The sequence below is a fragment of the Tamandua tetradactyla genome, chromosome 20 (genome assembly GCF_023851605.1).
Source record: "Tamandua tetradactyla isolate mTamTet1 chromosome 20, mTamTet1.pri, whole genome shotgun sequence".
Classification (NCBI taxonomy): domain Eukaryota; kingdom Metazoa; phylum Chordata; class Mammalia; order Pilosa; family Myrmecophagidae; genus Tamandua; species Tamandua tetradactyla.
In genome coordinates, this window is record NC_135346.1 from 39419095 (window position 1) to 39446399 (window position 27305).

Consider the following 27305-nt stretch of genomic DNA (forward strand, 5'->3'; position numbering starts at 1 on the left):
TTTCTACTCAACCAGTTATCCCTTCCCCATACATCCAGGTACTTCAAGGACAGCTGTCTCCTTTCCATATCCCAGGGCCGAACCTGATTGGCCTTAGGATATTCCAGTTCTTCTAGTTTTTGATTGGTTCAACAATGGGCATGTGACCCAAAACTGACCAATTAGATGTGAAGGGAAGGGGGGTGGTTCTGGGTAAATTCTCCTATATTTGAAAAGAAATCCCCCGCAAGAGACCATCTTTATCTTTCCTTGGAAGTAACTATTTGTAGTGATAACTGTATATCCCAATGATTTAAGCTGTAGATTTCCAAAAGACCCAGCTAAAATCAATTTAAAAAATAAATTTTATAATTTATCAAATAGTAGGAAGTTCAGATATAGGATAGTTCCATGGCTGGTTAATTACAGGGGCACAAGGTTCGTTCCATCTTTCTATGCTGTATGTTTGTAAATTTCTTCCTCTGTCAAGATAGCTATAACAGCTCCAGCAATCTCCTGCTTATACAGCTATGACCAGAGGCAGGGAAGAGGACATATTCTGGATTTACAAGCCTATATATGAGTGAGGAAAACTTTGCAGAAGCGTCAAAGCAAGCTTCCTCTTACATTGCCTCCTACGTTTTCATATATGCATTCTTCAAGCAATTGCTGGTTGACATACGGAATTACCATAATTGGCTTAGATGCATCAGCATTCATATTCAAAAGGAATTAATAAAGTGTACTGATTCCATTACCTGAACAAAACTGACTTCCTATGAGAAAAGAAGAGGCGGGAAAGTATGACTGTTGGGTGGACAACCATTTAAGGTCAGCCACAGCCTGTACTATTTGTAGTCATCTAGCAGTGGTTTGAATGAAGCCAACACTGAGACTGGCAGAGTGGAGAGATGGAAGGAATCAGGGTCTTTCATGGCATCAGTGAGCTGCTGAATCAAGTCAAACAAGAAGCCTGAACTACCTCTGAACTTCCTGTTATGTGTCATTTTAAATAAATTTCCATTTAACTGAGGTGTCTGTTATTTGCAGCTGAGATTAAAAGCAGATATAAATGTGCTATCATCGATTGTAATAAATGTTGCACACAAATGCAGGGTGTTGGTGGTGGAGTGGTATATGGGAATCCTGTATTTTATGCATGTTTTTTTCTGTAAACCCATAATTTCTCTAATAAAGAAAAAGGCATATAAAAGGTGTTAATAAAAATTTAGGGGAAGAAGGAAGGAAGGAAAGAAAGAAATTAAGGCTTAAATTCTCAGGATGAAAGTCTTTAATTGTGTTTGACTTTAGTATGGGAAAATATATATTAGAAAAGTGAGAATAAATCAGCTTTTGTTATATTGAGTCATAGTTTAAATGCAACCCAGGGAACATGCAGTGAATCCATTTGAAAAAAAAAATCACTGTGTATTTTATTTGCCTTATAAAGTAGTTCTTAAAAAAAAAATCAGGGTTGAGAGAAAATACTAAATAACTAGGCCTCTCCCCAGTTAATATAAAGTGGGAAGAATTATTGGAAAATATTTAGTTAAACATTTACCAAATATTTGTTGAGTGGCTTCCATGTGCCAGTCACTGTGCTTGGCTTCAGGAAGAACTGGACAGATATGATCTTGGCTTTCAGGAAATGTGGAGTCTGATATAACAATTATTCCCTATATGTCTTAGGGATCTAGACTCCAATAGATCTTAGCCTAGTAGAGAAGTATTAGTAATAGTTTTGTTTCACTAAAAATTTTTACTAATCATATATATAATACCTGCTGGGTATGTAGCACTTCCAAAGAGTGGATGTATGAATAAATAAATAATATTAATAAATACTTATCATCTACTGATGTGCCATGCACTATCCTAAGTGACATATATATTGCCGCAAACTCCTCGTCATAATCCTGTGAAGTAGATGCTATTAGTAATTCCCTTTTACAGATGAGAAGCCTGAAGCAGAGAGCGGTTAAATATTTTATCATGGCTGCATAGCTGAGCAGGATTTGAATCCTGGTAGTCAGAGTCCAGAATTGATTCTCTTAACCACTGCTATATGGGCATGGCATTGCATACCCTACTGCACAGATTTGAATATGAGGCTTAGTGGATGTGACTCACCCTCTTACAGTTGAGGGAGTCTGCCACTATCTTATAGTGTGTTGTAAGGATTAAATCAGAAAATTTATAAAAAGTGCAGCAACCCGGTACCTGATGTATCACAAGCCTCGAAAAAATGGAGGGCTTTATTGTTATAAACCCAGGTCTTTGTTTTCTGGTGTAATCCTTGAGATGATCAGAAACATCTGCATTTCTGAATTTCACAGCATTTTTTCACCACACCCATTTTTAATAAACTCTCTCAACTTATAGGAGACACTTGCTTTATTTTGCAAGGGGAAATTGTAAAAGATGTTGTAGACTAGTCTGTTTAATAAGGAAATGCAGTTTCCTCTTGTTGCCTCCTCTCACTCTGCTGAGAATGACCAAGGCTAGCCACAGAAATCCTCAAGAGCTGGACAGTGGGTTCTCTATCAGTTTTCAAGAAGAACCATAAAATTTTAAGAATGAAAGGCACAATAAGTCATGTAGTCTAATCTTCTATGTGAAACTTGATTCCCTTCTTTGGAATCCCTATGAAGAGATGCTTCCTGAAATTTTGGAATTAGGGCCAGGGGCATATATGAAGATGTTTCTCATCCTTCCATCACACAGAGAAAAATACATCAAGTAAGCTCTTCTTATTTTTAAACAAATTTTGTTTGAACTATCACATACACACAGAAAAGAGCACTAGTCAGATAGCTTGATGAATTTTCACAAAGTAAACACCGCTGGTGTAACCAGTACCCTTATAAAATAGTAGAGCTGATTCAGCACCCCAGAAGCTCTGTTCATCCCTTCTTGCAACCATTTTACCCCTCAAAAGTAACCATTATTCTGATTTCTGATGCCAGAGATTGGTTTTGTCTGTTTTTGAACTTGATATTTATCCATGTTGGTACATGGATAGTTTTTTCGTGCTCATTACTGCATAGTTTTTCATTGTATGAACATACCACATTTTATTTATCCTTTCTTCTGTTGATGAACAGTTGGACAATTGGGTTATTTCAAGTTTAGGCTATCAATTGATGTTTCTTTGAACATTCTGCACATGTCTTTTGGTGCTCTTTTATTCACGCTTCTGTGGAGTTATATACCCATAATTGGAAGTCCTGGGTCGTAAGCAGACATGTGTTGGGCTTCATCGCAATGTCCAGAGTGTTTTTCTAATCTAGAGTCAGCTGAAATGTTTAAAGGACAAGACCCAGTGGAAAACATTGGAAGCACCATTGTAAGTGCTAAGAAACATCTTGTTAATAAGTTAATTTCTTCACCCTATACTTATTGAGCACCAGCTATGTGCTAGACACAGTGCTAGAGGCTTTAAGCTTTCCTAGACCTTATGGACTAGTAGGGGACAGAAATTAAACATATAATCACACTAATTGCTCTATGTTTACAAACCGTGGTAAATGCTATGAAGGAGAAGTGCAAGATGCCTTAAGAACCAACAGGCTAGGGCTCTCTCCACCTTTTCTCTCCTTAGATGGCAGAAAAAAAAGTAACCCGACCTCTAACTTTAATAGCCTTAATTGTGAACTAGCTTCTGTGCTGTCAGATTGGAACCTAATTAATCACTGAAGGTGGTGTAGAATTGATGAATTGCTTTGGTGCTCTTTTACTAGTATAAATCTTTGATTTAATGATCGCTACTCTTTGATTCATTCTGTACTACCCTGGTGATCAATATGCATGATGAACGGCTGATTTTCACAAACCACCTACTTGATAAAGCTCCTTTACGTATACAGTGTCCATACATGTGAATTAGTACACAAGACAGATTTCTACCAGGGAGGCAGAGGGTGAGGTAACCTTCTTTTGCTCTACTTTGGAATATTATGGATTGAGAAGGAGGGGCAGAGATTGAGAATGAATGGACTTTGCTCATAGAGGCTGAGAGGAAAATTCCAGAAAAGGCAAAATAAAGCACTAAATGAGAAAACCCCTGTTCTGTACTTACTTTTTAACTTGTCTTCCTTGGTTTAGTCCTTCAGTTCAAGGATCTGATGTTGCTTTGAAGGAGACATACTGTCTACATCTCCTTCAGAATGAGAAACACATTGGATAAGAGCCATATTTAATATACTAGCTGTGGATTTCTTTGATTCGTTTCAGTGTGCCCCTTGCTGTGTGGGATGAGAGTAGAAACTGACTGTGGTTTGCAGAGGTCCACTAAGAACTTATTTGTGGTTTGTTCATCGGTTCATTTATTAAATCCAGAACTGTTTATTGAGTACTCATCCTATCCCAATCCCTGAGCTAAGCACTGGAAATATATTGGTGATAAGACAGGTAGAGCCTCTGCCTTCAGGGAACTTTCATCCAGAAGGATATAAAAGGCTGCCAAGTCTCCTTTTGGTCCAGTGGACACACATGTGCTGTACTTCCCTCTGGTCTTCTGGAGATACCTGAATTTTGGGGCAAACTCTTTTTTCTAGATGTCCAGAGAACTATCTTTAGAGCTTTATGTTGAATTTCTTTTATCTCACTCTCTTTCATATACACATGTATTTTGTGATTCAGTTTCCTCATCTGTCATGACTTGCCCTCTCAAATTTATGAGGGAAAACCAAATATGAGCAAGGTAACTATGAAACAAACAGTGATCCCAATTCTGATGTAAGCTTTACAAAAACCTGTCTCTTCATTTTCATGCTACACATGAGACCAACTAGAATAACAAAATATTATAAAAATATAAGGTGCTTTGATTTCCCAGTGACTTTTATCTTATTTGGAAGACATAATCAAAGAAATGTTGAAACTATTCTCATTGTATCAATGTTTATGATAGCAAGAAGTTGGAAAAAACTTAAAGGTGCATCAGTTGGAATTATGGAATAAATGGTGAAACACAATAAAACAATCCCAAATGATCATGTAGATATCTATTGATATGAATGAGTTCAGAGCATATTATCGAATGAAGAAAGTTTAGAGATTAATATGTATAGTTATGTTTATTGTAGGTATTCAGCAATACTTGTTCAGTAAACTAATAACTGGATTATGTGGCTGTCCATTACCTCCTTATCTGTAAAAAAAGGTGTATAGATTGATGTTCCCCAAAATGTTAACATTGGTTTTCTGGGGTGGGGGTGGGGGTGGGGTAGTAGGATATCAAGTGGGGGAAAAAGTGTTCTTTAAAATATGCTTTCTAAATTGCTTGATATTTTTACAATGAATGTGATTTACTCTATTCCCATTTTTTAAACAACAGTATTTTCTGTAAGAACACTTTCCATTCATTCGAAGGGAGGCTAGAAGCCTCTCTTCTCTGGGATTTGATCATCCTCAGTATATGTGAGAGAATTAAGAAATGCAACTCCTGGGCAAGCATTGGAGTCTCTTTTAACAAGGCCTGGAGGGCTGATTCTGTCATGCCCACTCTGGAGAAATCTGAGCTATTCTGCATCTCCTCTCCTGGGAAATGGTTTGCTCTCCCTCGCCTGAAACCAGGGGACTCTCCCTTTTATTACCATAGTGAGTTCTCCTCCCTTCTCTTCCCCATCTCACCCGAGCAGATTTCTTGTTTTATCTGCAGCCAGTAGAGCTCTGCTGAGCTGAGGGCCTCTTTTCCCTACCAATTCTCATCCAATTAATTGATAAAAAATTAATAATTTAATTTTAGTGATGGGAATTGTACCCCATTCTCTGCGCTCCCTGTTCACCAAGCGTCCCAGAGTTGCCTTGTGCTGGCAGGCACCTGAAGCAGGAGGAAGGAACATTTTCCATATTTTAAGTGGATTTTGCCACTTGAGCATCTTTGATTGGAGGGCAGGCCAGAAACGGGAGGCACAGAGCAAAAGTGGTCCCTCTAGAAATCAGGAGGTTAAAAGGAAATTGGTAGGGGGAAAAATCACATTTGTTCCCTCTGTGCTTAGAGATATATTTGGGACTTCTGCCAACCTACTTAGATGTATTTTAACCCTGCACTGCATATATGTGACAAAACTCCATTGATTTTAGTCTCATTTAAGAGCACGAGGCCCGAATTCAGACAGCTGTGGCTTCCCTACCTGTGTGACCTTTCGCTTCAATTTTCTCATCTACCAAATGGAACTAGTAAGAGAACCTACTAGCTAAGGATGTTGTGAGGACTCAATGGCATAATATACTTTAACACTTGGCACAATACCTGATATAAAGCTTGGGCTCAACAAGCTTTAGATTTAATAATGATGACTATTATTTCTGCAGCTCAGAATTTGTGATCCTGAGCTAAAGCTGATCACAGGGTTCAAAGAGTATATTTTCATAAATTAGTGCCTGTCTAGAAAGGAAGGTTTCTTTGAGAGAATTTGCTGTTTAAGGCAATAAATGATATAGCATGATTTGTGGTGGTTAAACAATTCAGACAGTTTTCAAGTCCCCTCAGGTGTCTTAGAAACCCTGCTCACAGGCAACCAACATAGATATTACATTTTATTCTTAGTTATCCAAACACACCCCTTGCTAAATATTCTGTCAACCATAATGTAAGTCACTGCATGTTTTTAAATACTGTTTTATTAAATATGCTCTTTAAATCAGACATTTACTTAAATCAAAGGATATTTTACCTATTTTGAACAAATTGGTAGGGTTTTAGTGTACAGTACACTTGGAAGTTTAGACTGTATGAAAATGATCTGAGTATTTGAATAAAGCTTTTTTGGGGTTTTATTCATGTAAATGTCATGGTCTGAAGAGCCATGAAATGATTTGTAAGTGTCTCATATCTCCTTTGTTCTGCAATAAACCCATAGAGATTAGGGATTGTTCACCCAATTTTTTATCAACTATTTACCATCCCTGGCCTCGTGTATGTTTAGAGTAGATGCTCAGTAAACAATGAATAAATGCTCACCCAAAGTTTGCATGAACAGGTATTTGTAGGGTTGGTTAAGGGGGAAATGGCCTTAAATGTAAGGATTTCATCTCAGCCTACTTTTATCTCCCACAAAGAATAGCGATAACTTTAGCTTACTCTGTGTTTTTGTATTTCTTTTGTGTATTCCTGACAGCACATGGAACAGCAACTATTTGGTAAATACTTATTGAATTGGACAAAAGTACAGGTAGGCAAAAGTAAAATAGGCTTCTGTTGATCTGAAAATCCGGGAAAGCGATTGCTCTGATTTCAGTTCCTCAGTAGAACTTCTTACCTTCCCAGCTCTGAAATCATAACCCTTTGCAGCGCCTGGGAACAAAAGTTAGTCAACCATGGAAGACTGGTCACATCAAGAAGAATCTTATTTCCCCAACTTTTTGCACAAATAATTGTGATTTATTCAAGAAGGTTGAGGGTTGATGCACAGTTTGAATTTTATAATTAACTGTCATATTTTCTCAGACCTTTCTTTCAGCTGTGGAAGGACCCTGGAGCACAGTTATCAGGATAACTATACTTTTCAAGCTTTTCTTCAAATGGCAATACAGAGGGCTTTGGGGAAACATTTACCTTCCTTCTAAGCTAGAGGGAGAAAGAAGCTGCTTGTTCAATCTGATAGGTATAGTGGACACTGACTCTGGTATGGGAGGGCCACCTAAATTTTTCTCCCAGTTCTGCATGATACTTTGGCTTACCAAGTTATCTCAAAGCTTCATAGCTGAGGAACTGGTAGGGGACACCCTTTAGGGTGGGCAGATCGGAACCAGATCATTAAAGGGCTTATGAGAATAGTTCATCTTCAGTGGTTACAAAAAGGGAGAGCTCCCCAAATCCCATAACAAGAAGCACCCCGTAATAGGGAGAGGCCATTTCATTCATGAAAAGTAGCCGAAAAAAGACAGGCAATAGGAGAAAAGCACTTTGTAAGTCAAACTTTTAGCATGTTTTTATCTCCCCATTCTGAACGAGGAGATAGCGTGGAATAGTTTAATGCAGATTGAAGAAACTACTGAAGTGGATAGCAGCAGCAGAGTGTATTCTGCCTTGCATGCAGTACAAAGCTCACCAGCCAAGGAGCTTTCATGACAGCTGCAAAAGCAATGGCTGCATAAACTTTCTCAAGGGGGTCGGGTGGGGGGAGAAAGCAGAATGTGGGAGACGCTCTTGCAGTAAGAAAAACATAATAAATCCAAAAGCTACATATAGCCTGGGGTTTTTATGACCATACCAGGCATGAAGGAATGACTGAACTTAACTAAAGCTGTTAATTACCTGGGTGAGATCAAAAGCCTAAGTAAAGGAATATATTTATGATGCACCTAACAGGATATGCTTCAACTTCTTACTTTTTTTTTTTTTATTAATTGGTTTGATTAAATAGATTTAAAGAGCCTGGGCAGAGCCTTTTAAATCATATTCCATATTGATCTAATGAAATAGTCAATAAATTTACTAACATAGCCCCTTTCCTTTGTACAGTCTGGAGGGAAATGCTTCACTGAATGGTTATAACTCAAGTCCAAACCTCACAGCTATTCCCACAGTGACTCATAGGGAACAGGGGATGCCGGGAAAATCTTTCAGGCCATTTGTGGGAGTGCTTGAATAAGTAGTTTAACACCTGTTTACAGACTACTCACCACTCTCTACTCCTACCCCCACCTCAAGCACTTTGGTGCTTCATGGTGGACTTAACTTGAGTCAGCTGTGTTGGGTGACTTGCAAACCTCTCTGCATCATTTACCAACTTTACTAATGTATGTGACCATCTGTTATAGCCCTTACTCTGGGACTGGAAGACTCCAATCACATTTCAGAGCTGTTGACTTTATTCACTTGCCCACTCAGCTCTGTAAATATTTAATAAATGAGGCACATAAATACAACGAAAGTTGCCCAGGTAAATCACAAATCTATAATTCTAGATTCCTTAATCTCTCATTAGCTCTGGAGTAAATCATGGAAAACTTTCCTAAAGGAGCGTCTCTAGAACAGTAAAGGAAGTCTGGATAGTAGAGAGCAAATGGATAAGTTGCAATTTCCTGTGATTGTTTAGACACTGACATTTCACGAATTTCTTCTGAGTGTGGAATGGAACAAGATTTTGCCCTTGCTTTATAGTCACTAATTCTAAAGGCAGGCCGAAAAGCAGTATGCTTGGGACATAGCTTCCTTGGGCTTGGGATATCCGGTCAGCACAGAGATGTCAAAATGACTTTGAAAATCCTTAATGCACCCATATAGGACAAGGTTAGTAATTTTGTGCTTACAACCCTTGAAGAATTCTTGCATACCTTCAAGAATGAGAACTACTGCAAAAAAAAAAAAAAAAAGAATAAAAGCAAAGTAGGTGTGCAGTTACTGGGAATTCAAACCATCCCACCTTCAAGACTATCACCAATTTCCTGGCTTTGTCTGGAGGATGTGTGGGAGTTCCTAGCTGATCCTGACTGCCTCCAGGCTTCAGTCTACTCGGTTCTGTTATTAAGCCTCTCTAACCTTAACGCATTTCAATAAACTGGTTTGTGGTTGTGAAGGTTAAACCAGTAAGTGGAGTCACGTCTTGGGGCATGGGGGTGGGAGCATGCGGGTGGATCTAGATTCTAAAATGTGCAAGCCTACGTTAAATTAAACCCTGATGTAGCTTCATTGTACTTGGGAATGCAACTGAATTTGAGTATCAAAATCAGGGCAGTTTGTGTATGTAAAGTGGCCTTAAAGATAAAAAAAAAAAATCATGAATTCAAATGTTGAACTCATTCACAGTAAAGGAGAAATCCATGTAATTGAGGCCTCTTTCCTTCCCACTCTCCCCTCCCCCTCACTGTATCTTCAATTATCTGGGTAATTTGGTCCTGAGGGCATAAATTCCTTTATAACTCAAATCCATTATGCAGAGGAGAGTCATCAGGAAATTACTCAGATTGCATCCCAGACATCACTGCCTAAGGTTTTGGAGCAGATCCGGCCTTCCATTAGTGCAGCGCTGCTCTGGATTTTAGATAGGAGCCTGGAGGCTGGGCATCCACAGCTTCCCCCTTCCACCCTCTTTGTTTCAGCAAGAGCCACCTACTGTAGGGAAGCCCCATGCTGATGCTGGCTGGCGGCAGCTTCTCTCCACTCAAGACGGCTGCGCTGCGAGCTTCTCTTGGCTGGTGTAGACGTGTTCATTCCAGGCTGTCCATTAGGACAGCCTGCCAGGGAGAGCTGTTGCCAGGTGGGCACAGCACACGCTTTCGTCTTCTCTCACCATCCCCCAGGAGCCGGGGGCCTGGTTAATTCATCTCAACCTCAGGCCTTCTGGTGGAGAGCTGGTTTTCGTGTTTTGGCTCTGACAGGAGTTGTCTTTATGTTGTCAGTGGTCTGTGAGCCGCCTGCCTTTGGGTTTATAGGCACTCAAGCCAAATGCAAACATTTTCAATTTAGGCTTTCGAAAAAGGACATTTTAGTAGTATTCTGGGCAATCTCATCTTTCTGGCTTTATTCTTTCCAGATATCTGGTTTACTGGGGGTATTCGCTTGAGTTTTTGTTTGTTTGTGTGTGTATGTCTGTGTCTTCCCTCTTGTTCTTTTTTGTACTTGCCAAGTGATGACTTAGAGAAGGGCAGCATGTCGGAAATGTTTTGGGCTTTTGCATCTATTGTGTTTTATCTGTTTCCTTTCACAATTAGGTATACACCACGAAAACAGAGTTTTGTCTTATTTCTTTCTGTGCCTCCAGTGCCCAGCGCAGTGCCAGGCACACAGTAGGTGCTTAATCAGTTATGTGAGTGAATGAACAAATGGACTCAGAATCTGCCCCACTGTTTAGTTTTGTCATTTTATGAGTTTTTGACCATCTCAACTCTCAGTTCATTATCAACATAGGTCGTAAAGGTATAAGACTGTATGGAAAATGCCTGGCACAGGGCTGTGTTCCAAAAATATTAGGAGCTCCCTCTCTTCTTGTTTGCTAACCATGGGGACAAGAATCTGGTCTTATTCATCTCCTTATCCCAGGGCCTAGCACAATCTCTGTACATAGTTATTGAGCACCTGCTCGGTAACCATTGTTGAACGAATGAATCAGGGGACAGATGAGTCACTGAAACTGACTGCTAAGGACAAGCCTGTGAGAAGATAGCTTTCTGTCTATCTCACTCTAGGATCTCAGCTTCCATGCAAGGCAATGGGCTGGAATGGATGTCAGATCATCTGGATTTTTAAGATAACTGCATTGTTCCTCCTGTGGATCATTTGAATAGAATTCAATACTGGAATTTCTGCTTCTCAGCCAAAAAAGAGCATATGCAGGATAAAGTCTCAGGCTCTGTGACAATTTGCTGACAGTAAATTCTTTACATACTTATAACATTTTACACTTCATACATAATTCTTTACAAATTCTTCATGTCATGTTCTTTGATCCTCTCTGTGAATTAAGTACTCTTGGTATTATTAACCACCCCTCTCCCCATTTGGCAGTAAAGAAACTGAGGCAGAGTTTGGAGATTCACCAAAGTCAGAGAGTGATTTAGCAGTTGTCAATTAGAAAAGACTTGATTTCCTGGCCCTAGGCTCTTTCAATCAGATCATGTAGCTTCTATGATTACTGAAATGAAAGGACGATCCAGTTTTCCCCTACCCCCACCCCATTCACTTTGCCAGTACTGCTTGTCTGCAAAATCTCCTTGCTGTTTTTTTTTGGTTATATGACTTGATGACTGTATCTACCACACTACTTACAAATTACTCCAGGCTGTTTTTATTGTTATTCCTGATGTACAATCAGTTTCTTAGTTTGGAGTTCCATTAATGATGTTTGAGTAATTTTGAAGGAAACTTCTGTGTTGCTGAAATTGGGAAGGCATTGAAGAGTCAGTCTTCCAGCTTTCAGAACTACCTTCTCAAGATAAAAGCCAGCAGAGAAATTTTGACATTGATGATGGCCCACTTTATTACCATGTTTAGGTGTTTCTGTCAATGTTTAAGAGGGCCAATTATCAACAATTATATTACTCTTGGGGAAAAAAAGCAAGAGACAAATCTCTTTTGTTCCTATCTTACAGTAATCTTCCCTAAAGAGGTTCCTATGCTGGCAATTTAAAGCCTTTTTTTTTTAAACCTCTGATAAAATAACATGTAAACTGAACACAAATCAAATGTGACATATGATTTATTTACCGTTGACAACCCTGGTCCTTTCACAAGCCACAAAAGATGATAAATCAGGTGCTTCTTCACTTAGTACTGGTGATGTTCAATACTAACCTTTTTAAAGATGATTTTGTGTATTTTTACAAAGAGGACCTTACAAAACACAATGCCCTATGAGGAGACAATTCTAATAATAGAGATAAAAAAGATATCTACCTTCTTCTCTCAGGTTGCTGCAAATATGGGTGTTTGTCTGGGTATAGAATAAGTTCTCAGACCTTAGCTCAGGGATACCTAGTTAATTGCCAAAACACGAACAGTTCTATGACTTGGGTTCATGGTTTTATGTTTTGCTCCATTGGACTAATAGTATGTTTTAAGAGTATGTTTTTGTCATACAGAAAATGCCCTTTCTATGCCTTTGGGGTCCCTTGTGACCTGGCACCCTTCCCACCTCAGCCTTCATCATGCTTTGCTCCCTGCCACTCCATCCACACTGGCCTCCTTCCTTCTTCCTCTAATACCTCAAGCTCACTCCCATCATAGGCTCTTTGTCCTTGCTGGTCCCTCTCTCTGGAATGCTTTTCCTTTAGATCTTTACTTAGCTCAGTAGTTCTCAAAAGGGATGCTTTTGTCCCCCAGGGGTATTTGGCAATGTCTGGAAACATTTTCAGTTGTCAATAGCTGGGGGTGGGAGTTGTTACTGTCTCCCCTTGGGTAGAGGCCAAGGATGCTGTGAAATGTCCCACAATGTGCAGGGTAATCCCACAACAAAGAATTGTCCAGTCTAAAATGTCAGTAGTACTCATATTAATAAGTTATAGCTGATCTTTTGCATTCAGGCGAAAAAAGTCAACTCCCCCTTAGGGAGGGGGTCCACCAACTTCACTAATTCAACCTCACTCTCTCTCATTACTATGTTTTGTTTCACTAAAATTTCCTTTCTTTATGCATTTTTTTCTTATTTCTTTTCTGCCTCCCTTCTCTAGAATATACTGTAGTAAGAGTCTTGTCTGTTCTGTGTGCCACTATCTTCCCAATGCCCAGAATGGTGCCTGACTTATAGCAGATGCTTAACACATAGTTCTTGAAAGAAAGAAAGAATAGATAGATGGATGGATAGATGGGATGACCGGCTGACTGGCTGGATGATGGCTGGATCAATGGATAATCAACAAAGGCTGAATAAATCAATCTTATGAAAGTAGAGAAGTTCCCTCTTTTAAGGACGGATGCCAAAAAGTTCTAATACAAAACTCTGACCATCCCATGGAAATGTATGTTGTCATACAGATATACCCGGTAATAGTTCTTGGTGAATCATGGAATCATGGACTGTGAATGGCCATCAACAAAGTACACAGTTTTTGGAAGAAGCTGACTGGGTCCACTGACAATGGTTTCCAGTCTGAAGGAATAATTGGCTCCATTCCATTTCTTTGTTTATAGTACAACTGGAATCTAGAAGACTGACTCTGTGAATCTAGTCAATCAATATGAGTATTGATGTTTGTCATTGGGACAGTATGAGAATATTTTCTTTGTATTTGTTCTGAGGACCAAAGGGCTTGTTTTTCCAATTATTTTCTCCATGCGTTTTCTTGATTATGGCTGTTCTTAGTTTTTACTACTATGTTTAAACTGCCACTGGTTACTGCTTCCTGGTCTCATAGGTGACTATATGTTGAGACTATACTTTTGATGGGGACTTTTTTTTTTTAATAGGGACTTTTTTTTTAGAGGGACTTTTTTCCCCTGGGCATCATTTATGGACAGTTCAATCTTATATTTACTTGAGAGAATTATAAAAATATGATATGTATTATCATTTGGAAAATAAAGTTAATGCAATTAAATGCATTTAATACTTATATTATACTCAGCATAACTGAATCAGTATTTGATGATTCAGAAGGCCACTTAGGATGACTATTGCCTCAGAAGCATCATAATGAATTTGAATTTTTCTTGCCCAGAGAGGGGAGAGAGTGTTATGTCTCAGAGATACTCTCTAGGTATAATGGCAAATATGTCTACTATACCATGGAAAAACATGTTTCATAAAGACATGGCTTTATCAACTTTTCTTCTGGTTTCCTACCATGCCTTTAAAATCTGGAACTTTCATCATGCTTCCATCCCCCACTCCTGGCCTCTGACTTTATCCCCTAATTACATGAGCTTAACTTCCCTGACCTATGGAGAGTCAAGAAAAACTGGCAATATAAAGCCCTGTTGTGTTTTGGTCTGACCTATGGGTCCTTTAAATGAAGCCAGGATACAGTGTGAGGGTTTGAGCTGCTAATGTCTGGGCACCCTTAAGAAGCATAAATCTCTCCAAACCCAAGGGGGACTCAAATGTGGTGATTTCTAACCTTCTTGAATTTGTGACACCTTATGGTTTGATTTGCTAACACCTTCTTCCCCCTTTTTAAAAGTAACAGGTGTGTCATATGTTTATTTAAAAAATTAAAGTAAATCATTATTTGTATATTTTTTATTATTTAACTTGATTTTTGAGGGTGAGGGAAGAGAAAGGTACTTGGGAGAATTTTTAATAGTCATACCAGGAATGTGCCTCCGAGCTGGTTCAGCTTTTATGCTCTCTGTATCCTCATCCCCTCAACAATGAGTCTAGCTAATTTAATTGTGCCTTCTTTGAACTATATTTGTACTCTCTAATGTGATACTTGACCATATGGTATTCTCTAATTGTTTCTAGTATGTTCCATATCCCCAGTGATATTATTCCCCTCAGATTTGGCCCAGTTCTAAGCATAGAGTAGATATACAACAAAAATATCAATTGAGTAATTAGAGATATCCTTGGTGGGTGGTGGTCACAGTTCAGGTTTGGAACTTCAGCTGTCAATGCTAATTGGATAAGTTCTCAGAGAAGAGTCAGGTGAATCTACCCCGTGACCAGCTGAGGGTACCTGCTCTATGAACTCCATGGATAGAGCCATGAAAGCCACACCGAAAGAAAGACATGAGAGGTTCTAATTCTCTGTGGTCCTGTAGGAAAACCAAATCTTTCGAAATAGAATTCTGAGGGCTTCTAAATGATGCCCTTTAGGAATGCTAGGATGTGGCCAGGAAATCTGGGCTTATTGTGTCAGGGGCTCCTACTCTTTGAGAAGATAAGGACAAACATGGCCATACCAGCTGTCTTGGTATTTCACCAGCCACTGCAGATGGCTCTAGTTTCCATCTCCCTCCCCTAAGCTGCTCCTTCTCTCAGGGAAGTGGGAGAAACACCTCTCCCTATAGTGTCTTATTCCTTAAATGAAGATTCCCAACATCATGGTTTCATTTTTTCCTATATCTCTCCCAGTATTACAATTTTGTATTCAACTTGTTTCTTTATAGCTCTTATCTCAAGGAGCTTGAGACAAATTCTATAAATGAGGTTGGATTGAGAGATTTATGAGAGGCATTCCATTATGTTACATGGCAAAGTCTCCCTTTACATCTATAATGGATAGGTGACCTGGGCTTTAGTCAGGGCATAGTAAATCCTTCTTCCCTCAAGATGAGCTTTCTTGTCTGGGGAACTCTCCAAATAGAGGGTGGACATTCTACCTCCCTTATTAAATTCTAATCCCAATATTCTGGGCACCCCCTGCTACTAAAAATCTCAGTTGGTACCTTCCTGCCCATAATACTTCCTAAGGGAAATTTCCTTACTCCTTGTACCTTGATCCAGCCTTCCTTCAGTGTATTAAAGCAGATTAAATTAGAAATGATCATCTGACACAAGGGTCTAATTGGCTGCAACACAGCTCAGTTTGAAAAATGACCTGAACAAATCTAAATTTTACTTTTAGAAGCTTGAACTGAGAAACTTGGAGAGGCTGAAGCAGCTAGAATCAGGAGCAGAAAAATGCCCCCAATTAGGGTCTTGGCAAACCAGAGTTACAGGTAAGTACAATTTAGGATGGAGCAAAATCTAGGAATAAATGGAAGCATCCAATTGATAGATAGGGGAACAGTGCATAAGTGAAGAAAGAAGTTTTAAAACAGAAATAGACAATGGAATCTATGAGAAAAGTTGGAGAAAGTAGTCAGCCCTTAGATTTGCCTCTATTTTATTTTTTTGCATGGGCAGGCACTGGGACTCGAACCCGGGTCTCCGGCATGGCAGGTGAGAACTCTGCCTGGCCCTGCTGAACCACCATGGCCTGCCCTATGCTTCTATTTTTAATGGCTTCCCACTTGACTAATGTCCTTACAATGAACTGCCCTTTTCTTGAGCTTAGTCTTTCCCTTGATACCAAAACCCTGACCCTAATACCCAATGCCCACAACTGTATGAATATTTTCTCTTGTGAAACCCACTGGTTTTCTGTACGGGTGACTTCTAGTGGCTGACCCTGGCTTGCTAGAGTCCTCCAAAGGGGTGGGACAATCAGGTCCTACCTAACATTTTTTAAAAATATACAAAAACATTTTTCCTTACACGAACAATGTTACTTTTCATTTGGGACAACCTTCAGCCTCCTATGAAATTGCTCTGGCCACAATAACAATCCTTATCCCTGTTGACCCCTTCTCTACCAACTGATACTGGGTTTAGCCTTGTGACTTATTTTGGTCAATGGAATGCAGACAGAGGCAGTAAAATGTCTGGACCTTAAAAGGTACCATGATGTCACAAACTTTCACATGTCCCTCTTAGCTTCTACCATCACTAGGAAAAGCAGTTGCCTCGATGAGCTTGCTAGTCCCCCCCAAAATAAGAGATATATGGAGCAGAGCAGCCCCAGCTAGTGCAGCCCTGCAGCCTGAGCAGAATCATCCTAGCTGACCTGTAGACCTACAAGTATGATAATCAATGCTTATTGTAATGTGCAACTGAGATTTGTGATTGTCAGGCAGACACTACTGATTAATAACATCTACCTCTTGGTACTTTATCCTTCCTTTGACTGTATTTCCTCTTGATCTTACTCTTAATTTTGGCTACTCCTCGGTTTTCTTTATGAGCCCCTCCTCTTTCACCAGTCCTTTAGATGCTGGTGTTGTTCAAACTTCTGGCTGAGCTTTCCTTTTTTTTCCCCAATATATATTCTCTTGGAGTCATCTCCTGCATGCTCATGACTTCAATTATCCTTCATAGCCTGATGACTCCCAAATTTTGTCTCTGGTCTAGAATTCTCTGCCTCACTTTAGATCTGTGTATTTACTGCTGCCTTTTGGTCGCCTTCTCCTAAATGTTTTCAGGTGCCTTAGAATCAGTATGTCTGTTCACAATGGAATTAATCATCACTTTACCCAGCCTCAAATTGCTCCTTATTCTGTACCCTTCTCAAGTGACTGGCACCATCATTTGTTTCATTGTCCAGGCCAGGAACCAGAAGTCACCTTTTATTTCTCTCTCTCCTGGTCCTCCATGCAATCGGTTCCCAGTTATACAGATTTTTGCTTCCTAAATGTCTCTGTAAACTGATCACTATTCTCCATCTCCAGTATTCATGGCACTAAAACAGGCCCTCTAGCCACTCTCACCTGGACTACAGCAACCACGTCCTCCGAGGTCTTGCTGCCCCCTGTCTGAACCTCTCACTACCTGTCCCTTGCCCTACAGTCCATCCTTTCATATTGCTCCCAGAGTGATCTTTCTGAAAGGCAAATATGAGCATGACAAATCTCTCCAATGGCTTCTTTCTATACCCTTCAGGATAAACTCCAAACTTTGTAACAAGATATATAAATCCCTTTATGATCTGGCTTCCTCTGCTTTTTTTACTGTGGTGAACAAAACATAGTTCCTATCATCAAGAGACTGACAAATAGGCAGAAACGTACTTGGATTCAACACTTCAAAACACTATAAAAGCACAGAGTTCTGTGCACGGAGAGAGCCACTTACCCCACTTTGGTGGGGAAGGGAGGCAAAGGAGGCTTTCAGATCCTCACCTTAAACAAAGGTCCATAGGAAGGATAGACGCTGTCCACATCAAGGGGCAGTGAGGTAGCGAGAGGCCAGCATGGCCCAGGCAGAAGGGGGCTGCCTGCGTTATGATCTGGAAACGAGCACCATATGCTTGAACTAAAAAAATTGGTTCAGTGGCACATAAAGAAGGGTGGTGCTGATCTGGGACAAGACCAGGCTGTGTCTTGTAAGCCATGTCAAGGAGTTAGGACTCTATTAAAGCAGCAATTGACAAGCAAGATTAAAATATTTATCAAGCAAAATAAGCCATATATTTACATAAAAGAATATCTATTTCAGGGATTTTGAACAGACTTTTATTAGATTTGCAGTTTTAAGGATCTCAGTAAGATTACTTTAAGACGAATTTTTATTAACATTTGGAGCACAAAAGTGGAAGAAACCTCCAGAGGTCATTGAAGTTTTGCCCCTGCCTTTAGGCAGATCCTTAAGTAAATCTTTCCAGACAGATGGGTGTTTGTTGGCAGAGTTATTCAGCAGCAAAAAGTAATTGCTGCTTTTGTTGACAGATTTCGAGATGTTTTGCCAAACACCATCTTAAAATACTATGATTAGATGTAATTTCGCAAAAATGAGTCTATAATGGAGGTGATTCACTTGCCATATCAGCTAAGGAGTATCTTCTATTTACAGTTTATTTAATTTACATTTGATTAATTTACACCAAGTATAAGTAGTTACTCTGTAATTATCTCTTTGCCTGCATCAGGCTACATACAACATTATGTTTGGAAATTGTGAAGTCAGAAGATGTTAATATAGAAAACACCCATTAAGTAATCTCTTTCCCTTACTTACCATCAAAGCAATCCCTTTATGACTAGATTCATGAGTTTTTCAAATCTGTATTTCCCATGCACCCACAGCACGAACTGTTATTTACCTTCCCATTTCCACAATTTAATATCTATGCTACCACAAATCATAACTTTTTTTGTCTGTTTGATCTTGCTAAACCCCCATCATTAAGCAAAACAGTTATTTTAGAAATATCTTTCAGGAAATCATACACATGTATATCCTATGAACTGCTCATGGGCAAGAGCTGTGTTCTTAATAATTTATTCCTTCAATTTTTTAAATGTTTATTGGACACTTTAGAAATTGTGGCAGGTGGCGCTTCAATGTACATTTGACCCCAAATAATGTAAGTCAAGGGTCAGCAAACAATGGCCTGTGGGCCTCACCTGTACTTCTACCTGTTTTTATATGGCCCCGAGCTAAGAATGGCTTTTACATCTTCTAAATGGTAAAAAAAAAAAAAGCATTCAAAAGAAGAATATTTCATGATGTGCGCATGATATGAAATTCAAATTTCAGTTTTCCTAAATAGTTTTACTGGACATAACTGTGCTTACTCCTTTATATGTTGTCTGTGGCTGCTATTGTGCCACAAGGCCATGTTGAGTTGTTGCAGTGGGGACATATGGTCTGCTAAGCTTAAAATATTTACAATCTGGCGTTTTACCGAAAAAGTTTGTCGATCCCTGGTCTAAACTAATCGTGGTAATCTCATTTCCTTTGTGAATGGTTGGTTTGAGAAAAAACATAAAACCTAATCCTGGGAAATGGAACATGAGGAGAAGTCTGCTGGGGGCTTCTGGGAAAGATTTCTAGCTCCTCCAAAGGGGACACTAGAAAAAAATAGCCTTTCTTCCTTCTGTCCTAGTGGCATCTGGATGAAGGGCCTGGAGCTGTAGCAGCCATCTTGTGGCCGTGAAAGACTCTCACCTGAGTGTGAGGTCACCCCCTGAGGATAGCAAGGAGAAGTTCAAAAGAAACAGGTTCTTCATGTGTGTATTGAACCATTGAATCAACCCTGTATCTTGTCCTTCCTTTGTACTACATGCTGTGTGAAATGACACACTTCCTTAATATTTAAGCCATTGTAGAATAAAGCCCTACAACATATCAGCCACTATTCCAGGTATTGGAGAATCCAATAGCAAAATACATAAATAAGCAAAACATAGGTCCTTTCTGTACCAGCTCTGTATTGTAGGGAGATATTGCTAAGAAAAATGGGACCAGAATGGTTGAGGCTCTCTTGGGGAGTCAGGGTGAGGGCTGCAGAAGTGCTAATGTTTGATCTGATTCTGGACTGTGATGAGGACTTCATCTGGCAAATTGGGCTGATATTTCCAGGAAAAGAAAAGAACATACAAAAAGACACAGGGCAATTGAAACAGTCTGGTGTTAGTAGGTTTGGTATGGCTGGATATTCTGCTGAGAAAGAAGAGTGGACAGAAATTCCCTGGTAGCATAGATCTTTGATGTGCTGCTATAACAACTACTACTACTGGCACTGCTATTCAAAAACAACAACTCCAACAATGATTTCATAACTACTTCTGCTGCTAAAGAGTCCATGTTAATAACAACAGGTGTCATTTATAGAATACTTGCCTGGTTAGACACTCTAAATGTATTATCTTGTTTGATTCTCGCCTGAATTCTATTGGGAGAATTCCCCATAGAATTGTTATCCCCATTTTAAAGATAATTAACCAAGGCACAGTGAAGGTAAATGACTTCTTCAAGGTCATAGAGCAAGTAAGTGTGGAAGTAGGGACAAAACCTTGATCCTTCTGCTCCACAGCCATCGTCCTGACCAGCACAAGGAAAGCCTTGCAGGTCCTGAGGCATAGGGTGCTGTCAAGTCTTGTTGATCCTGAATACACAATGGAGTCAGTGACTCTTCCACATGTGCACAACCATTTTTGTGGCTTTCAGGAGCAGGGATAACAGTTGAGCTTCACAAGCTGTTTTTATCTTTTGAAAAATATGCATTTGGAAGTGAACATGGAAATTTCAGGCACAAAACTTAGCAAACTTAATTCCAATTCTGCTCATAGCTGTGCCAAATGGGGATTTTTGATGGTATAGTGGATACAATAGAGAATGTCAAGTTTTTTTTAAATGCTGATATATATGGATTCTAATATCCAGGTACAATGTAAATACTGTAACTCCACTTCATTATATTTTGACTATCTATGTCCTAAAATGTAAATGTATATCAACTGCATTCATATTAGGATTAACATATCTAACAAGATCCAGGTAATCTGCCACCTTCCATTGCAGAAGCTTTCTCACGAGGCAGAGCACCTATCTATGCCTGCCCAGGATAGGCATTGAAAGCCCTCTGTTGAATGAATGAATGACTTGCCCCTTGAATTATTATCATTATTTCTTGGTTGGGCCACTTCTGCAGTTGATTTATACGTTCTTGCGCAAGGGCACACAGTGGTGAGAATTTTAATGCATGAGTGGTTTGGGCAACAGCCTCAAAATGTCTTATTTTTACTGTGTATTATTATAGCATTACATTCATAGTTAGGGGTCAGCTGCCATTTCCTGAGGTTTATAACATGCCTGTTTTAATTAACATCAAGCTACATTTTGGCATACAGGTGGTCAGCCCAGATGTGAATGTTATTTTTAAAAGTGCCTTATGGCTGTTAAATCTCTTTCTTTAAAATAGCAAAACATACATGAGTATGTGTGCATGGTGGGGGAGGGAGGTGGAGAGCAGTAAAAATCTGAAATACTGATTATTTCAGGCCTTCTTTAGACAAGCTTCAATGATGAAAATATTCCTTCAAAATTATTAAAATATGCTTACATAGGCCACAAACGAATAAGTTGAATAGAAGCCAGAATAACAATAAAAATGAGAAGGCCACACACTGGAGAGATAAAAGAAAATGCGTAGAAGGTTGGGTATGCATTCTGTAGTTTTAAAAATAAGCACAAAGCATGAATAATACATCATAAGCATGCAGTTAATAGGGGTGGGAGATGGGCATAAGCTTTATAACTTCTCAGAATAAAATAGTGCCCAAATTTTTAGTTGAATCTATCTACATAGTATATCCTAGATATGTGTGTACAAACACCCGACATATATACAGATACCTTTTCTCTTTCACACACACATCTCATGTACACACATCATATCCATATAAGTACATATTATAGGCTTAATCATTAATGGATGTATGTTGATTTAAGGAAAATTAATTTACTGACCTTTATTCCTTTATTTCTAAACAAGGGTTCTGAGCCTGTTGATTCGTGGAAGACATCATTAATATACTCTTTTTCTTTATCCCTGTTTCCAATCCATTGCCAAGTCCATTTAATTTTACTTCCCACATGTTTATCAAACCTTTCCATTTCTCTGTGTCCATCACTGCTTCATTTAAGCTACTGCCATCTTGCTCTGGGTAGCTGCAATAACCTCCAGCCTGGTCTGACTACATCCACTCTTGCCTGACTCCAAGTCGACTTTTATACATCTTTCAGGCTTATGTGTTTGAAATGAAATCTATCACCACCTTTGTTAGGACTCTTTCAGTGGCCTTCCATTTATGTCTCTTTGGAAAAAGAGAAAACTCTTTTTCTCTTTAAAGGCCTTCAAAGGTCTTTAAAGCCTTGGTCCTGCTTATCTCTCTTATCATGACTTTCCTGGATATCAATGCTCTAGTCATCCTAGATTTCATTTAGTTTCTTGTATTTCCCACACTCCCTACTAACACAGGACCTTTGCATAGGCTGTGCTTTTTCCCTGAAATGCTCTCCTCCTTTTTTGGCCTTATTATGCAGTCAGTTGGACTTAACCTGGAGACCAAGTCTTTCATTCTGTAGTGAAAAGTCATGTGAAAATGCAAATACCTTTGGGAGAAGGAGCACACTGATTGTAAGAAGGTATAAATGGTATATCCAGAAAGCATATTTTGATGGAGGAGCAAAAAAAATCAGAATCAGTGACTGAATTCCTGACCATTCTTCAAGAAAATCGACTCCATAAAAATTCCAAGTTTTATGTATCCTTCCCTTCTCAGAATCCCATCTGATATACAGTATTAAGTAGATACTTACCCTCCCCATTCTATGGGTAAGGAAACTGAGGCTAGGAGAACCTGAAAAACTAACTCAAGAGCACCCAGTTAACAACTGGCTAAGCTGGGATTTAAACACAAGCTTTGTTTGACTCCAGAGTTATAACTAATTCCTGTTATTACTCAGTTACCTCCATGTGGAAGAATAAAAAGACACAAGTCTAGGGTTTTAGACACTAATGCTAATACTTATCAGAATTCAATAAAACTTCTAATATCTAGCTTGTAATCAATTGTTTATCTGCTGTTAAAGGAAGGTAATTCAATAAAATTTGACCTGGTGACAATGTATCATCATTAGCCTGCAAAGTCTTTTGTGTACCTGGAAATTGCTTGTTCCCCAAGGGAATGATGGAAATTCCCAAAGGAAGGTCCCTGATCCTTGGGTGAAACAGCAGAATGAGCATATCCCACCCACAGAGAGGGCAACCCTGGCTCTCTTACCATGTTTATGGCAAACACTTAGTGAACCTGCTAAAATTAAATGGCAAAATTCATCACAACTAATTGTCATCTATTAGGCTACATTGTTTTGTCCTCAATGTCAGGTTAAATAATGAACCTATCGCAATGGAGTAAATTAACTCCACTTTATGTTCATGTCATTGTCAAATGGAAACATCATTTGCACAAATGAAAAAGATTCATTAGTAACATGAATGCACAAGCTCTGCTGTAGTAAAAGATAAGAGCAATTGAGGCCTTGTCATAATGTAGCATCACAGACCCCCTTGTAATTTATGGTGCCTGCTGTAATCTTTGGAGATTATTTTCAGCAATAGCAATTAGCCCTCAGTGCACCAGGGGCAATTATAGGGCAATGTCTGCCTTAGACGAGTATGCTGTCCTGGCTTCAGGGGGCCATGATCCTTGAGAAATGTAATCCCATCCGTGATCTGCCCAGAGTTCATCCTGCTGAGGAAGGAAGCTATGCATGACCAGCTACCCCTCGACACTCAGCTGCCTGACACAAAGAACCCCTCTGGTTCACGTTGCTGCCTGATGCTGGAAGGTCAAGGTTCTTGCTCATGATTGGACCCAGCAGAATCTGTCACTTCACCTGATCGTATTCAGACCTCATCAATCCAAACAGCCCTCAATTTGTTCAGATACAGATCATCTAGGCAGTAATTTGTCGGGTCCCTCCTGCTCTTTCTTGTTTCACCTATCTCTATGGGCTATTTTAGTGCATGTTCCCTCCTTTCATTAGAAAGCAGATTAAAATGATAATGATAATGTACACGGAGTAAGTGGGAGTGTAAATTTGTACACCCTTTTAGAAAATCAGGTAAGCGAAGCCATCAGAATCTTCAAAAATGTGAGCGCCATTTGACCCCAGGTGTTCTCCTTCTAAGAACTTATCCTAAGGAATCAAATGTAGGTGTGCATAGAGATTTTACTATGTCACTTTTTTAAAATTATTTTTTTTGTTCTTTATTTAATCAAAGTGACAAAGTAATAGAGGAATTAAAATAATTTTAAAAAGACTTTTTTTTTTTTAAGTGAGAAGGTATTGTCTTAAACAATAAGGAAGGAAATGGTCAAAATACTTATCAGTAAGTATATTGGCCTGATAAGACATAGAATCTTTGTCTTCTAGGCGAATTACTCAGATGGTTAAAAACCTTCTATAGTTCCTCACTAAGAACAAACAAATAATCCAAGAAAACATTGTCATTTTAATAGAGTGAAAGCCAAATTCTTGTTTTGCATGAAGATACATCTGATAAGAAAACTATTAAAAATCTTATAAAACTATTAATCTTAACCAACCTTAACCACAACTAATAAAATTCACTTCCAACGAGACTACAAGTCATTTTTGTATTATAATATTTAAGACAGGTAAAGAACTGACTTCCATGGAAATAGGTCTGACAAAGTATCTCACTCAGAGGCATTATTAAGGTCTGTAATTTAAATGAGGCATACTATTTCTTAATTTCTCTTGAAGTAGAAAATTGGAAACAGTGACATCCTCATCTTTCTCGGGAAGGGTCTCAGTTTCTCCATATTGTAAAATGTACTCAACAATACTGATCTGTTCCCAAAAAGGGGTAAAGCAAGGTTGTATGAAATGAGGGTTCATCAAATACTTTGAGATCCTGGACTGAAAAGCATCTAAAGCACTAAAGTGCAATTAGCACTTTCCTCTTTTCAGCATGAAGTTTTTAAAAAGTTACTTTAAAATGTTCTATTAAATTGATTTTCGGGATCATGAATGCTCAAAGATTGACAGCTCTGGGAAGAGTGTCATCTCTCAAGTGCGTATTTTATGAGTAGCAAGGAGCTGAAATTGCCCCTGCTACCTTACGAGGCCTCTGATGACATGACATGCCCAGCACTCAGACGGAAGGGAGATGTTTCCCTCATGCTATGCCATTTACTCCAAGTTACTGCGACTTCATGGCATGTCTTTATGAGTGTAAGCCTCTAACTTGTGCCATCTGGGTAACTGACCATGGTAACTAGGGAGTATGGGGAAACAGGTAAAGAATATCTTCAACTTCAGCTCTCTGACTCAGAGACAGATTGGTTGCAAAAACCAGAAACATTTCCCAGCTGATAGAAGGGTTAAAGGAAAGTTTTTTTTTACTACAATTGGCCTTCACATGTTTACTCAAATACAGGAAGCAAATTGGGCACTGCAGAGAAGGTCAGGAAGTGAGGGACCTCTTTTTGTTTCTCAAGAACTACCACAGAGTCACTCTCATTTTTGCTTCTCTCAGGAGAGCTCCAGCTCTCCCTGCTTGCACACAGTCTGATATGCTGCCTCAACTTCTGAGAGCATGATCTATGGGCACAGTACCCTCAGATGGCTGCTAATTGAGTGGTTTTTGGTGAGAGAGAGAGAGTGAGAATGGGAGAGGGAGAGGGAGAGAGGAAGGATGAAGAGAAAGAGGATAGGAGGGGAGAGTGGATACTCTGTAGTCTTAGCTGACCCTATAGATTGGTTTCCTTTAAGTCACTTGTCATTCCTAGCCTAATCATTTGTTTCCAGAGATGACCAGAGGTTGTAGGTGGGAGCAGAATAGAAGGAGGGTTGTTTCAGTTTGTTAAAGCTGATGAAATGCAATATACCAGAAATGGGTTGGCTCTTATAACGGGGTTTATTAATTTACAAGCTTACGTTTCTTAGGCCATAAAAATGTCCAGTTCAAGGCATTAGGAGATCACCACGCAATGATTTCTCCCTGAAGACTGGCTACTGGTGATCCTTAGCTCCTCTGTGTTACATGGCCAGATATGTGGTGATGTCTGCTGATCTCTTCCTTCTTTCCCGGGTTTTGTTGTTTCCAGCTTCTGGCTTCAGTGGCTTCCTCTCTGAGCTTCTGTGTGTGTCCTTGTCTCTCTGCTTCCCTGGCTTTTCTTTTTTAGCTTCTCTTGAGTTTCATCTCATAGCTTCTCTGGGACTTTGTTTTTCTGTCCTCTATTTTATTCTCTTATAAAAGACTCAAGTAAGAGGATTAAGACCACCTTGAGGTGGGTCACATCTCAATTTAAGATCCTACTCACCAAAAGTTTCTACTTATGAAGGTCTACACCAACAGGCATGGATTAGCTTTAAGAACATGCTTTTCTGGGGGATATATAGCTTCAAATCATCAAAGGGGTGTTGGTGAGTAGGCAAGGATTGGCATTCCTATCCAGTCATTCAGTTGATAGTAACTTTGCTAAGCTGACCTGTGTGTCCTAGAATCACCTTCCATATATGTTTCCAGTCAGAGTGGGCCATTGAGAGATTTCTTGTTTGTAATTTGGAGGGTAGAGGTGAAGCAGCAACCATTGTGGAGCTCCTACAAATTGGTACTTACCTGAAGGCTCACTTCCTTGGCAGGAGGCATCAGCCAGGTAGTTCCTGCTTCCTTAGCACCCTCACTTAGTTCTTGGACTATCGGGCTGGGTATGTATTTAGTACCATGATGAAGAGTCTTGGTATCAAAGGTAGAGGCAATGAAAACTAGGTTTCAGTTCATCCTCATGGACTTCCAGCTCATGCTGAGCTTCCAGCTTGTCTTTGCTCTCCCCACTTTATATTGTCACCTTTTGCCCACTGCCTGCCCCGAAGATCTTCAAGCTCTAGCATGAAGCACAAACACAACAGCCTAACAGAATTTGCTTTCCCAATTCATGCAATTGTATAAGGTCAAAGCCCTGTAACAAATCCCTCAATATGCACATAAACATGCACATATGCCTTTACATGTACCTTCACACACATGCACATGCATATACACACACATATCCCTCCTAATAGTTCTCCTCCTCTGGGTTAGTCCTAGTTGATATACTTAATCAGCAGCAGCCTCACTTTCCTAACAGAATGATTCCTTTA

The 27305-nt window shown here is 39.4% G+C and overlaps 1 protein-coding gene across 33 annotated transcripts in view; it reads left to right on the top strand.

Moving 5' to 3' along the window:
* Positions 1-27305, top strand: part of LOC143664558 (uncharacterized) — a 191938-nt gene that overhangs the window by 14898 nt on the left and 149735 nt on the right. The window contains exons 4-5 of one of the 33 annotated variants that reach the window (XR_013166483.1): positions 15934-16027; positions 19732-19972. The exons of 29 other annotated variants lie outside the window; for them this stretch is intronic. The gene's annotated coding sequence lies outside the window, so the exon portion shown is untranslated. Of the gene's footprint in view, positions 1-469; positions 977-15933; positions 16028-19731; positions 19973-27305 lie in introns of those variants that run through there. 3 more of the 33 variants (XR_013166487.1, XR_013166485.1, XR_013166484.1) reach the window with 3 other exon arrangements.